Below are 14563 nucleotides of genomic sequence, written 5' to 3'. Positions count from 1 at the left end.
GAAATTTCCGTGGTCCTTTGTCGTCGCGAAATCCGAGCTCGTTGATGTTAATTAAATTTAATTGATCATCGCCGTTGGCGCCACGAGATTTCAGCGTGGCCGCATATCAAAAGGAGCCGAACCATGCCAAGACGCTCTTCGTTAATTTATTCTCTGACCGCGCAAGAACGCTGCCCGCAACGACGGATCCATAAATTTTTCTCACCGCTTTAACGGGAACGGTTCGAGGAAAATCGAACGCGAGACTCGAACGTGAACCGCAATCCTTCGCGTGTCGCGTGATAACAGATCATTTGAACAGTCTGTTCCCACGCTGTTGAGTGGAATTTTTTCCTTTGTTTCGTTTCGTTTGATTAATTCATGGTTCTTTTTTTTTTATCAGTCACCTTACATACTTAAGCATTACACGTGTAAAGTTTGATTATCTCTTAAGGCTTAGAAGACTCCGAGTTTGCATTTAAAAAATATTCAATGCGCACATAGAATCTATTCTTAGAATTGTCACGCGAGGAACACGAACGTCATAAGCTCTCATTTTCAATTTCTAGATGCTCGTAACCGCGGAAAATGCGCATAATTTATTCGAACTGGCGTCAGAGTTGCGAACAAGAGCGCAAAATTTGTCGGGACGCACGTGGAGAAGAGAGCGAGAGGGAGGAGGTTCGTGGAAAAACGTTTGACTTATCCGGAGATTACGCAACGCGCGAGTTACACGAAATTGCGGACAATTAACTGGGAATCGCGACGAAAATCATTCAAAGTTTCGTTCCATCGAATCGCTTAACGAACTTTCTTACGACATATTGCATGACATGTACGTCGATCACGCCTATGCGTACAATTAAAAGGGAACGATTTTGAAGATAAATAAATTGGACGAATAAACGAGGATAAAGATCGTACGGATGAGACAGAGTATTAAAGAAATTCGAATGAAATACGATTAAAATGTGGCTTATCGATCACGAACGGATCTAGGCGAGCAGTCGCCCTTACTGCGCACTAACGTCTACGTAACTTGCAATCTGATTGCCCTGCTAATGGGGCAAACGGGAAGCCACAGAAGGTAATTGACACGTGTAAACAACGGGTCGCGTTCGAACGTCACGACGAAACGATCTGACGAATTCGCAGCGCGGCGTCGAGATGCTGGCGCTAATTTCCGGTGTGGAAACCCGACGATTTTCTGCGCAACATCGGTGACGCGATTCGTTTTGTATTCTCCTCGGGAATTCGCAGAAACGGTCGGACGTCCTGGAGCGACGTTTTGCCAACTGCCATAAGGATTCTATAAATCCTTCCAGAAGGAAGGAGCCTGGAATGGCGCTTGGGCGGATCGTGGAAGTATGCAAAGCACGCCTGATCCCCGAAAGAACGGAACAAAGGAGCAAACGTTCAAAGGAACCGTCTGAAAAGCGATTGCAGCGTGTTTTCAACTCCTTGATTGCCATTAATGGCTGTACAGGCCGTTTCAGTGAAACGGAGTATCGCTCTGCTCGAGTAACTAAGAAGCCTTTAACGATCGTATATCGTAAAGTTACGAATACTTAGTAATTGGATAACTTTGTTCTATGGCGTAATTGGTTTCTCGGCTAAGTTACTGATAAGTTACTAAATGAAAGTACATATATGATTACCGTTTTGCTAACTTGAAAGATTCAATCTCTTATCCTTCTAAATACATAATTTTTATAGAATCTATTATCTATGTAGTTAATTGCCACGTTTATTTTTTCCAAGTACATCTCGTCTCTTTTATATAATTAATCGATGAAACGAGCGCAACGTAGAATATGTATTTCACAAAATCACGCAACCTCGTTACGTTCCTCTTAAGCAACTCCATGAAATGAAAGAAACCACTAAATGCCTGTCAAACGTATCTTTCTTAGTATGTGTCTTTCTTATTTCAAAGAGTCGAAAATCTCTACTCCCCAAAAATGCCGGATATGCTTCTTGTGAAACAACCGGTATAACGTATGGTGCAGAGAGCTAAGCACCCAGTTTATGTAATATTGTAGATATACCTGTCCACGTGCGACGGTGTGCGAGCGCGGTCACACGCGCACCGACACGCTTCGCTCCGCGTCTGCTCGCCTAGCTGCGCACACGGACACGAGCGTCGCGGTCTCGCGCACGCGAGCTCGCGCCGCGAGAACTGCGCCGCGACCTACTTGTCTAGGCCACTGTATCTGCGTTTCTATGTACGGCTTATGTTTTGTACGAAATTCGCGTCTGCCGCGCGATGCGGAATCGCTCGCTCGCTCGCTAGCCGCACGTACACTTTCCTGCTAGATTCCAGGCGATCGTCGATCCTCGACGAGGCGGATGCGTCTCGCGAAATAATCGCGAGCATCCTCTTCGAGTCCTGCGTGTTTAGAAACATGCCTGACACGCTTCTCTTACTTCGCGAGTATCGACATTCACGAAGATGCTTGATTTTAAACGAACAGCATCGTTCGATCGATCCTCGATATTCGAATTCTGATTCATACAGATATCTAATATTTCTAAATTTTCAATTTTATTATCTTACCTGTCTAATTTCAATTTTGTGTCTTTTCATATCAGTAGAAAAATTCTTCTTTGTTTAACTGTTCGCTTTATGGTTATGAAATGAATTATTCGACGTTTGTGAGAAAGGCGACCAAGTTTCTATCTAACCAAGTAGTCAGGATTAATTTGGGAAGGCAGCAAATTGAAACGGATCGATAGGTGCCTTCCGAAATCGTCATAGAAGTTGGTTAGGAACAGCGAACTAGTCTGGACGAAGTTCGATGGTGCTCGTCTAGCTGGACATACGTAGTCGTGTATTTCCTCGAGCGAGAAATTAGCGCGCCGAACTGCGAACCTTCGACAGATATCGGGCGAAGCGGATGTTCACAGTCGAACAAATCGACGGGGAGAAAAATAAGCGCGATAGGAGAACGGCGTCTAAACGGACAGCTTCGCAAGGCGCAACTTCGTGAGAAGATCTCGACCCGGCAGTATTCGTCGTGGCAATCGCCGCTTCGAAAGTAAATTACCCCTAAATATTCCGGAATGCATTCGTTCGTAATTTACGACTTTACGAAACAATAGCTCGAGAGTTAGAAGCTTCGCGCATTCGTCGTTGAAAAATCGAACGATTAACCGTCTGGCTAAACGATCTGGTCGCACGGAAACCCGCTGACCCAGTACACCTGAAAAATGCGATAGCCTCGTTGGAAACGATTACGTGGTGTGTAACTGGAGGCAGTCGTTTCGATCGAGGCGTTTGAAAATTGTGAAGTTTCTAGCGGCGACCGAATTCCCGAGAGGTCGACCGGGTACCGGAAGACGAGCACGTTCCAATCGCGTGGTCTTCCTTTGTTCGCGTCCGGTGGAGGACACCGTGTAACGTACGATGCGGTGGCGCGACGGCCATCGCTCGATCTAAACAACAATTAACTACAGTTACGAGTGCGCCGGATTCCAGGGAATCTGGAACGCGACTGTAAAAAGCAAAGTAAACGGCGTTTCTCTCTCCACGGCCGGTCCCGTGCTCGTCGTCGCCGTCGCCGTCGTCTCCTTTCCCGATTCTCCTCTCTTTCGCTCCCTCTTCCTTTCACTCGTTCCCTCTGCCTCGCCACAATGCGATGGAGTTCCGCAGTCGATTCCAGTTTACAACGGTGTCGTTCGTGACGGCGATGATCTCGAACGACTCGGATCTAGTAGCGAGACGTAGCTCGCGAAACAAGAGAAGGAGAAATCGAGGAAAAATCGTGCGAAAGAAGGCGCTTCGACGCGGAAGATGAAGAGAGCCTGCGTGACTCGAAGAAGGACACAGGAAGTAGGAAAACCGAACAGGGTAAAATGAAGATTGGAAGGGGGCAATCGGTTGGGAAAAGAAGGAAGGGCAAAAGAGAGAAAGAAAGGAAGAGAGGGGTAGAGGTTGACTGTAACGAGTGGAAGGCAATTTCTCCACAAGCTGCTTTCTTCGGTCGGTGGTGGTGCAATTTTGCGCAATGCAGTCTGGTGGGATTCACGGCGCACACAGCAGCCGCCGCACTCTCGGTACGGCTCGGTACGTGGTTAGCTCTCGTCGGAGACCGGACCAGGTCGACTCAGGTCGATTCAGGGGGATCCAGACGGCGCTGTCGTCGCCGGACGATGTACGTCCGCGCCGGGTGGCAGGCAGGGTCTGCCGCTTCGAAAGGTGGGAGGATTTGTTTGTAAACAGTCCGTGGCAAGTCGAGTTGCAGATCGCGCGCACGGATGTGGAGGTGGGAACGTTTGAACGCAGGGGGAACGCTGGAAGGACGCCGGCACGGGGCAGGAGGGGAGACTTTCTCCCTCCGAGGGTTACGTAACCTGAGCGCGCGCCTGTCGGCTGTCTGAGCGTTGCGGGACCGACCTACTTGACCCACTGTCCCTAAGCGTGGCCTCGCGGATCGAGCCAAGGGGATCGGAGATCGGGGATCGGCTCTCGCGACCATCGCTGCAATGCACTCGACCCGTTCCACGCAGACCGGAACACGAGGGTCGTGTCCAACGATCGCGAGCCAACCAACGAACACGACCGTGCCTTTCTCCTCTCCTCTATCCTCTCTAGCTCTCCATTCGGTCGCGTTTCATAGACCGCAATTTCGGCAAATTACCACATATCGACAAACGCTTGTCCCCGAGACGTTTCGCGGCTACCTTGAGCGCCGCCGTTTCTCCAATATACACGGATACGTTCCATTGCTGCGAACACTCCAAAGAGAAAATTCGATGGTTCGTCTAACGGATCGAGTCATTGGATATTTGATGTCATTAGCCGAATATTAGACGAATATTTGTCGAGTATAATATCAATATTTGCTACGTCGAGTCTCTCCGGCGGTAAACGCACGTCCGTGACCAACATCTTTTCAGTTTTTCGGAAAGCGACGTCCAGATCTGTCTTTAGATGCCCTTTCAAAAGCAGCTGATCGACGTGAGCCGGTTACAAAAAGAGAAACTTTCTGGACAAATAACCGCACTTTCCTCTATCGCAATCACACGTTCCCGGTATCAGAATCTAGGATGGGATTGTAGCATCGACGGAAGCCTTCCAACGCAAAACACGGCCACGCGGTTGATAGACAATTTTATCGCGATTAAATTTACGCGGAATCCCCGCTGTTCGGCCGAGATGCCTGACTCTTTCGAGGATGCAGGTTTGCAAACCAACTGGAAAAATTAGAGAACACGTTCGAGCGTGACCTATTTGATCCATTCCATCGGAGCGCACCAAGTGCAATTCGGGTCGCTACGCTCGACCGCTGCACTCGACCCACTCGAGATCCGAACGAGCCACGTCCGGTCCATCTGCCACGAATCCTTAAATAAACGACCCGTGAATCCAGCACCCACGATGAAAATATTTTAGTCCTTCCAGGCATTCGATTCTTCTAAAGACGTTTACGTTGATATCGTTGGTCGAAGGGAGCAACGTTGAAAACACGTTGCATCTTTATCAACGACAAAAATCCCTCGACTCTTAACAAAAACGGATTCAAATTGTAATCGATTTAATTCGCTTAAAATTTTGTCTCTTAAGAGATGTTAATAATAATAGTAGTATTCGAGAGTATCTTCGAGATTCCTCCTGCTTTGTTTGTTACTGGTCGAGAAAAGACGAGCGCACAGTTTACCGCTACTTTGGTTCTGAACCTACTTGCTCGCGTGCCGATCGTTGCCTTGTAACAAGTCAGCCAATCGTTTCCAAACGCAAATTACCGATCAGAAGCGAGCGAGTTAACCGAGATTGATTCCGCTCTTGGCCGACCAATTAATTTCCATCCACTAATGCCGTCGTGCAGACGTTTCCATTTAATTGGAGCACCTGGACGCCTCCGTGGCGACGTCGCGACGGATTCGCAAATTTTCAAGCGACTCGATTCATCCATCAGCGAGCGTAGCTGGTTGGAAACGGGTCGCCACGAGCGACTTCGCTCTGTGCTCGACCCACTCGAGAGAGACCGGAACGAGTCGTGTCCGGTCTCGATGTTTGTAATCCATAAATAGACGGAGATCGTTGCCAAACCAGTGCCGGTGGATTATAGACGATACCGCGACACCAACGCGGAACGAAAATAGTCGAATAGTAATTACCGCCCTCGACGAATTACGTCCGCGTCTTTCTTTCCAAGTTGCGCGTCGTTGAGAAATGCGTCGGCCGAAAATATTTCCCAATTCTCTCTCGATAAAATTTCTTAAGTTTTGTTACATATGATCTCTACCTGAATGTAGCACATAAAGAGTATTTCGTCTAAGCATGGAAGAAGATTACTTCTCTTTAACAGACAAAACGAAATTACAACGCTACCATGCAACACAAACTTTGGAGAGATAGGAACTCGGTATATTCGCTTCTGTACCATAAGTAGCCACGAGCGACCCATTTCGGCTAGTAAATCCGCAAAAATAGACACGACGCATTGCCAAATTCGTACTTATATATGGCGAACAAAGTTTCGGGACGCGTGGAGGGATGATTCGTTTCGGAAAATCGTCCTCCACGGCCGGCGAAACGCCGTCCAAATAACCTCGTAATTCTTGCACTGTGAATTCTTTTCCTTCGTGAACGTCACTGTTTACGAGCACATTTCCTCCGACTCTTTGTTTGCCAAGATACGAAAGATCGAATCGTTACGAAAACGTTTCCCGCTCTTGATTATATCTAAATATACATAATTCGAGTTTGATGCCTCATCAAACGAAGAAACGACTCAAACAAAAATACCGTACACTCTATCGGCGACAAATTTATTATTATTCGTTGGAATATCACGCTCCGAGTCGATAAAACGGATCGTAATGGCGGAGACGACAGCAGGTTCGTTAAATTAATAACGCAGTCTCGAACACGTACGATAATGGTCGCGGTCGGCGTCGGTCCGGGCCAATTTATTCGCGAGAGGCCGGAATAATTTGCCAGGAATAGTAGTCGCGGCCGACAGACACGAACGGCGTCGGTCTGATCATTTCGGGAGTGACCTACTGCCCTTATGTGGCGCGCACTCGGTCCTCCTCGAATCACGCGGCCGAAAACCGATCGCGTGCAATTCGCCACCGGATAAAACAAATAAACATCAGTGCGTGCCACGACTGGCTTGTGAAGCTGGCGGGCAACGTCGAACGCGATGCGATAGTTTTGTCTTTCGACGTTGCGTAAGCTTCGCCAGGTTGAAAGGACTGGATCGAATAGCGTCTTCGACGTCTGAAGTTTCGGACCAGATGGTTCCTCGTTGTTACCCAGTTACGACCGCTGTTAATTATTCGCGAGTTTTGCGGCTAATGTAAGAATAATACACGGTATTCCATGGAAATTTCTATGTATCGAAAAATTAGAAAATGCGCAACTGTATTTACATAACACAATGCCGTAGAATATCTGACCGGCGGAACCTGACGTGAAACTTAGTACGTGTTGCGTCAGGAATGAAAGTAGATCCGCCAAATGTCATACTCCGCGTAACTGATTACTAACGGTAGTTACGAATGTTAAATACCACGTGCGATACAAATATCGAAATTCGAATTTGGCTGGCCGCGAAATTAGAATCGTTTGGCTAAAGGCAAGCGATCATCGAAACAACGAACGATCAAATATTTGGAATATCTAGAACGGAAGATTCTAAATAGAAGAGATAAGGATGTGACTAAGAGAACCAAAGGGAACTGGCACATCCTACGAGCGATAAAGACTTAAACAACAATGATTTAATCGCTTTGTTTATACGCGAATTCCACCGCGCGCCGGATTCGAACACGTTGAGTCGATGGTAGTGAAAACAAACGCGATCACGGAGGATGAAGACAATTTCCGAGCGTTGCTCGTAATCCGCCTTCCGGCCCGCACGCGTTATACAACGCAATCAACGAGGTATGGAACGGAAGCCACGTTCCTGGGAAGTCACGTGGCCAGCCGGTCCTACGACCTCGGTTCTTCGATACTTCTCACGACGCGTCTCGGAAGTCCTGCGTTGTCTGCCGTTCGCTTGTCGAACGCTATTCCCTCGCAACGACGACCCTACGAACGATGGTCGCTCGTTCACCTTGACCTAGGTCGAGTGCAACCATCGAACGCGTTCTCCACGCAAACTTCACCGTGATCTTCTTTGTTCGACATCGTTTCTGGATCGCGGCCGAACGACACCGCGCGCGTGTGATTAGGCCTCTGAGCGCGTTCACACGTTCGCCGACGGGATATACGCTTGGCAATGTGAACGACACGCTTTTTAGAAAGTGACGATGTTATTGTGTACCGACTGAGCGCGATAATCGAAGGAAAACCGAGTTCCCGAAAGACGGAAGAGAAGCCCCTGGAGTTTTTGATGTTCGCGTGTTGAAAAAGGAAGGATGAAGTCAGCAGGGACTTCCATGACAGGCCGAGCCAGAGATGTAATTATATTGTCACTTTAAACACCGAGTATACATGAATAATCCATAGAGTGGGAAAGAACAAAAGTCTTTCGCCAGGGAACGCGTCAACGTGGCGCGGACATAATGCATCAGAGCCGCGTAGTTCCGGGACGGTAGAAAATCGTCCGTGAGAGTAGAAATCTCGAATATTCTGAAAAGTAGGCAGCGAGACGGCGGCGCCTCGTGTTTCTCATGCGGAGATGGTTTCTCTTGCTAAAACAGATCATATGCAAAAACTTGCGATGGATGCGCTCTTTGAGCAACCGATTAGCGTTCGACGAGAAACTAGTCCATCCAGAAATCTAATTGTCAAGAAGGAATTCGTGGAAACGAAAGAGATAAAAGTACTTACATATGTATTTCCGAAAGAAGAAATCTTTTGTCCAACTGCCAGTCTTCGGGTACGGAGAATCGCCGAGCGATTTCGCCCGTTGTCGCAGAGACAATGGAAGATTCAGCGTGAAGGCGATAGCGAGCTTCCTGTTTACACCAGCCTACCAACGGGAACGTAGGCTGTAGCGGGTGTTCTAATCGCGAACGTGCCGCTATTCGCATGCTGGTCGCGCATCTCGGCGAACGTGTGTGAATCGTCTGGCGACAAAGGCTTGTCCCGAGTCTACCTTCATTCACGTTCGTTCGAAGAAACGGGGAAACGGGAAAATACGCTGGAAAAGTTCGTTGGGGCCCGGAGAACAGTACGTCGCGCGCATATTTATTCTCTGTTGGCGCCGCTTAACAATCTCGTTATTTTATTTATAAATCATCGACGAACATAGAAGCTTATTTTCACGATCCTATTTCTTCGTGGCCGCGTTGGCGCGCGAATAGACACGCGAATGGCCACACGTCGTCAATGTCGCCGATTCCACTGGAACAGCCGCTTCACCATGACACATCGGCAGGAATAACTGGCCGATTTAAAAGCGGCTGGTTAATCGTTACCGGCGTGCCCGTAATTGCCTCACACGGCTAATAATAGAGCATCTTTAGAGCTGGCTCGTTTCAACGTGCCTTAGCGCTGATTCATCGGGACTTTTGTTTATTGTTTACGTCCCGGGGGCGACCATTGGTTAACTTTCCTGCTGGTTCGGGAACAGGCGGCTTCTGCGGCCGCTTTGACTCGCTTTCGTTCGACTTGCTTGCAAGGTTCGTTGGCTGCAGCTAAAGAAAGCACAAACGGTAAACTTGTGTATGCGAAATAATACGCATGTATCATAGTTATTTATATTTAGCGATAAAGATCATCCATATCGAACAATTTTACCGTGCAATTCTCTTTCTGAAATACGACGTAACACGACCCAGATATTGCATTCTGCGATACATTTGCTATACAACATCGTCCAGAAAAATTGTCGCTGAAGTATCGGGCGCAAATCAGTGGCCACTAATTGTCCGGACCACACACGCGATTCCCTCTTTAGTTCGATGGCGAGCGCGTCCGATTGTCGCACGCTATTAATAGTCGTCTCTATCGGCGAGCATCGAGAACGTCGCTAGTATACCGAGTGACTCTCTATATTTAGCTCGATGGTGTCGCGCACAGGTGTGAACGCCGCATACCTGGCCGCGCATCCCGACTTAAAGGTGCATGCACACGCGCCGCCGTGCCGTTGTAAACAACAGCGGCCGTGGGAGCCGCGCGTGCGGCTGATTCACATTCCGGGCGCGCGAGGCCAGCCTCTAGGTTATCGGCTAACGAGCACTGTGAGTACACCAGATTTTATGAAACTGTAGCGATAAAGTTGCGTTCGGTCCTGCAAATTAATGCAACGAATACCGAATCTGGCCGCGGGGACGAACACGAGAGTAAACGCGTCGGCGTCGCGGCGTACGAAGCCAGAGGGTGGAAAGTCGTTTGTATGCCGTTCCCAGGGGCAGCCGTGTTTTCGAAGAACGATTAAAACGAAGGATCGGAGAATTTACTGCGTCGTTGGTCGTGCACGCGATACCAAAGAACGCGGAGTTAAACCCCGCGTTTATAACGTTACGATAAATTGCGTAAACGACGCGTCGCGTGCGCCAAAAGCGGTCAGATTGCCGGAACGTGTCACGTTCCACTCGCGTTTTATCTTCTGTCCAATTGAATCGATCCATCTACCATATTTTCATCCGTTCTCACGTTCGTCTTACCGACACTTCAATTTTTTCTCCCTCCAACATTTATCGTCTTTATACGGTAATTTTTGTACCGCGTCGAAGGTCAGACTTTATAAGGACACACGCCGCGCATGCACGGCTATTCAATTGCAATTACATACGAGCGACAACTATTTCCGTTCCTCGCTTTATCTTATTCTACGCGATACGATGAAATCTAATCGCGCTGTTGTTACTGTTACGCGTCTTCGTTCGAGGAAAGGCGAGAGCCGTTATAGACGGTACGTGTTGATTTAACAAAAAATCAGAATAAACGTAAGTCGTAAATACATATTGTTGATCGATCGATCAAACGCCCGAGGCTTAATCTCCGTAAAAACAGCGTGAGACAGTCACGCACATTTGAATGGAGTTTGAGCAAAAAATTCTAATTATTAACGATGTTGCGCTTTAACTCGTGACACGGGTGAGCTTACAGGCGTCGATTCGCGAAAGTCGCGAGCACCTGCCCACGGCTGTACATTGCTTCCCGAGGTCGCAAATAACGCAGGATGGGAACACTTATTCGCATTCCTCTCGTGGCACCGTCCACGTTTATTATGAGTGACGGTCGGAAGGATAGGTCGGAGCAACGTTTCTTTATCGCGCGATATCTTGCTCGCTCAAGCCGCCCATCGACCTTCCGTCGAGAGGAAGCGCGAGAATCTATCTCGACCTTCGATTCGAGAGCTTGTGTACGAACGGAATGTTTGCAAGATTTTTGCAAGATGTTTGCGAATATAGCTTGTGCAAAATATTTTGATCGATTTCTTTAAGGGTAGTTTTACTTTAATAGGTATCGGTGTACATAAATAAATTGATGCGAAATCGTTCAAGTGCGGGAAATTTGTATTGCGCGCAGTACAAAAGTGAAGTCATCGTATTTTAGGAAATAAGCAAATGCATGTTTTTTTTACCTCGTTTTCACTGCCTTCTTGTTTGCCAAACTTTTTTTCTGCGATACGCACGTAGTTGTTTTTACAACCATCTTGCTGGCAAAAAAGAGAACCTTTTTTTACCGCTAAAAGAAAACATATTTTTCTTCGAGGTTGTGTCAAGGTCACGAATTATTTCCTCAGCGAAACCACTAGTTCTTCATCGCTGTAACGTCGTAAATAGTAGAAGAACGAGTTTAACCATAGATCGCGTGAGCGTCCTTCGTGCGCGGTCCTTTCTACGCGTTTACCTTGTGCTAATGATCCAATAAACTTTGAAATATCGTTTATTTACAAACAACTTACATAAGAATTGTTTGCATGCAAAAATAGAAGCACTGGATACGTTTCAAACGGCGATAACCGAACGCTGTTGTTCGAGATCCTACGATCGATATCGTTACCGCATCATTACCCGAGCTTTTTCCTAGCCAGCTATTGCTTCTGACAACAGGCAAGCCTATCCCTACTTTCGCCGTTCCCCTACAAAATATCCCTCGCATAAACTACAATTTTACGAGTGTTTGTTTCTCTTCGGTCGATAATTTGCCAAAGAACGTTGCTTTTTTTCAATGAGGTCCACGGGCAAAGAGCGTTTATCTACGCGTGAAAAAAGATTAGAGATGCCGCAACAGCGGCGTGGGCGTCTCCATCGCTGTCTGTTTTCCACCGCCTCCAAAATTATTCTTTCGAAATCTCGTCTCCAACAGCTTTCCTCGTGCTAAGAATCGTTTAATAAACTCTTGTGAGAAAAACTCGGCTGAATCGTAAGGCTTTCCAAGCATCGATTACATAAAAGTCAGTGGCGTCGTAACACGAGCGTCGGCCAGTGAAAAAAGGGACGACAGAACGGAGCGACACATGACGCTTTTATTATCGCAGCCGATGCGTAGACGCGCAATACGGCCATAGGGATGAGCACGCGCCATCGCCGTAAGATAAACCATAATTGCGCGAATATAAATGCATGTCATTGTTAGCACATGATACGCGTTACTCGGCAGTAAATCGCGCGATATCTAATACCTGGCCGGAAAAACGCCTAATCTAGGAGCGCGTGCGTCGAGAATGTGTACACTAGGTGCACGTGAATCTACACCTGTTCGTCGTTTGGAAAACTGATATCTCGCCGATGGAGACATCGCAGGTTTCGAGTTTTATCTATCTTCTTGCCACTACTTCCTCTTACCTCTAGGGCAAAGAAACTCACACCACGTTCACGCAACTTTTTATCGTCTCTTTTCTCGATCGACTCCACTTTTTTTTTTTTTTACCAAACATTGAAAAATATAAAGAAGCGTCCTCGAAGCGCAATCTAACGAAAACACGTATAAGGAGAAGTAAAAAAAAACGAAGCAATGCGTCGTTGCATGCAGAAGGAGTCACGATCACGCCGCGTGCACGCTATCGTCGATGTGCAGACAGGCTGAAGTGTCACGACCGATGGGAATAACAATGGCAACAACAACAACGAGGGCAAGTTGCTGGTGTGACGCGATCGGTCGAAAGTCCGGATTCCCCGACGGCCTGGTTTCCGGCGATGGGCAAAAGTCGGACGAATAACTGCGGAATTACTTTCCGCGAAGCGCGGGAATAGAATCGACGCCGATTATCGACGGCCAATATTTGATTTTCCTACGACCGGTTCGCGGAATCTCGCACGCTTTATCCCGTGTTCCGCGAACGGCTGTCATCGATGCTGATTAAACATCGTCTATCGTTAACGCACCTTGACAGTTTTCACGTTTTCGAGTACTTGGATATTTTTAAAGGAAATTCTTCGTAAAAATGGTCAACAAGTGTAGTTGAAGTAGAACTAATCGATACTTTTAGGCTGCCGTTTGAAATCTTATCTTTTGCACGCGTATTGTGCAAGCTCGAGTGAAAGCGAAAAGAGATTTCAAGCAGTAAACTTCGATACCTCCCTGATTACGTCTATGCGTACATATTAGGAGTGATGAGAAACGCGGTACGTTTTAGAGAAAATACCAGCGATTTCTCACGCTTCTTCTCGCGAACTAATGACACATACGCTTCGGGCAACTATCTGTCATGCACGATACGTGCCAACGTGACGTATCCGCGAAAATGTGTCGAAATCTTTCGCGCTGATACCACCGACTCGCTTGCTCGCAAATTCCTCCTTTGTGCTTCGATCAAGACGAATCTGCTACAGAGATACTGATCGGCATAACATGCATATTATTCATCGATATATGTATTTAATTCGTGTAGAACGAAGGTAAACACACGCTAATCATCAGTTCGGAGGAAAATTATATCGAGAAGATTGCTTGTGTCAATATCGCAATAATCCTCTGTAATATATCATAGGATATTATTTATTTTTGAACAACCGTTATTCCAGTTACCCCTTAGCTAGAACAAACTTTCCAAGAACAGTGGTCGCTTTTTCACGGCAATTCCGCCGGAGGAAGAAATTTTATTCGCGACGAAATCGACACGATGACAGTTATAAGTTGGTTTAAAAAAGCACATAAATCGTGCGAAGAACGCCGCGACAAAGAAAGATAACCCGCGCGAGAATTTGTTATGAGCATAGCTCTCTCGGGGTCGCGCGAAAAAAAGAACTCCCAACCATGAAAAGCCGTCGTAAAATCGGCGAGGAAAACGAAAATTTCGCGGTTTGACTGTTTATACGCTGGTTCGCTATAAAACTTCCGCGATGAAGGCGACTGTTTTTTTGCTGCGAACAGCTAAACGTCGCTCGGTGTGCTTTACAACCTCGCTCGAGTTATTTCCGAGGAAACATTCTCGTCGATGCGGAAATCTGAGAAAATGCGATTAACAACGTATAGGAAAACGTATGATAATTCTTCAATATTTGAACATAGTTTAGTGTATTACCGTGAAAAATTAGCCGTTCGAATTCCGACGTATCTTTAATCGATAAGATTTTCAACTCGAGGCATGTCCAGTCGAGGAAACCATCGATAAATCGATCGATCTACGTCGATTGTTTCGCGAGTACCTAAGTAGTAGCTTTATCGGCAATTAGAAAGTGAAAACAACGAATTCGACGTATCCTCGGCCGACACGCGATGCAAATACGTACT

General features: G+C 47.1%; 1 protein-coding gene and 1 long non-coding RNA gene across 2 annotated transcripts in view; one reads left to right on the top strand and one right to left on the bottom strand.

Moving 5' to 3' along the window:
- Positions 1-10845, bottom strand: part of LOC117153639 (uncharacterized) — a 76090-nt gene extending 65245 nt beyond the window's left edge. Inside the window, exons 1-2 of the long non-coding RNA XR_013059034.1 lie at positions 9677-10845; positions 8765-9573 (exon numbers count right to left, since the gene is read on the bottom strand). This is a non-coding gene — a long non-coding RNA (uncharacterized LOC117153639). The remainder of the gene's footprint in view (positions 1-8764; positions 9574-9676) is intronic.
- Pdk1 (Phosphoinositide-dependent kinase 1) overlaps positions 1-14563 on the top strand; it is a 407695-nt gene that overhangs the window by 296308 nt on the left and 96824 nt on the right. The window lies entirely within an intron of this gene.

Source organism: Bombus vancouverensis, chromosome 1 (genome assembly GCF_051014615.1).
Source record: "Bombus vancouverensis nearcticus chromosome 1, iyBomVanc1_principal, whole genome shotgun sequence".
In the NCBI taxonomy this organism is placed as follows: domain Eukaryota; kingdom Metazoa; phylum Arthropoda; class Insecta; order Hymenoptera; family Apidae; genus Bombus; species Bombus vancouverensis.
This window is presented reverse-complemented; position numbering and strand designations above follow the sequence as displayed.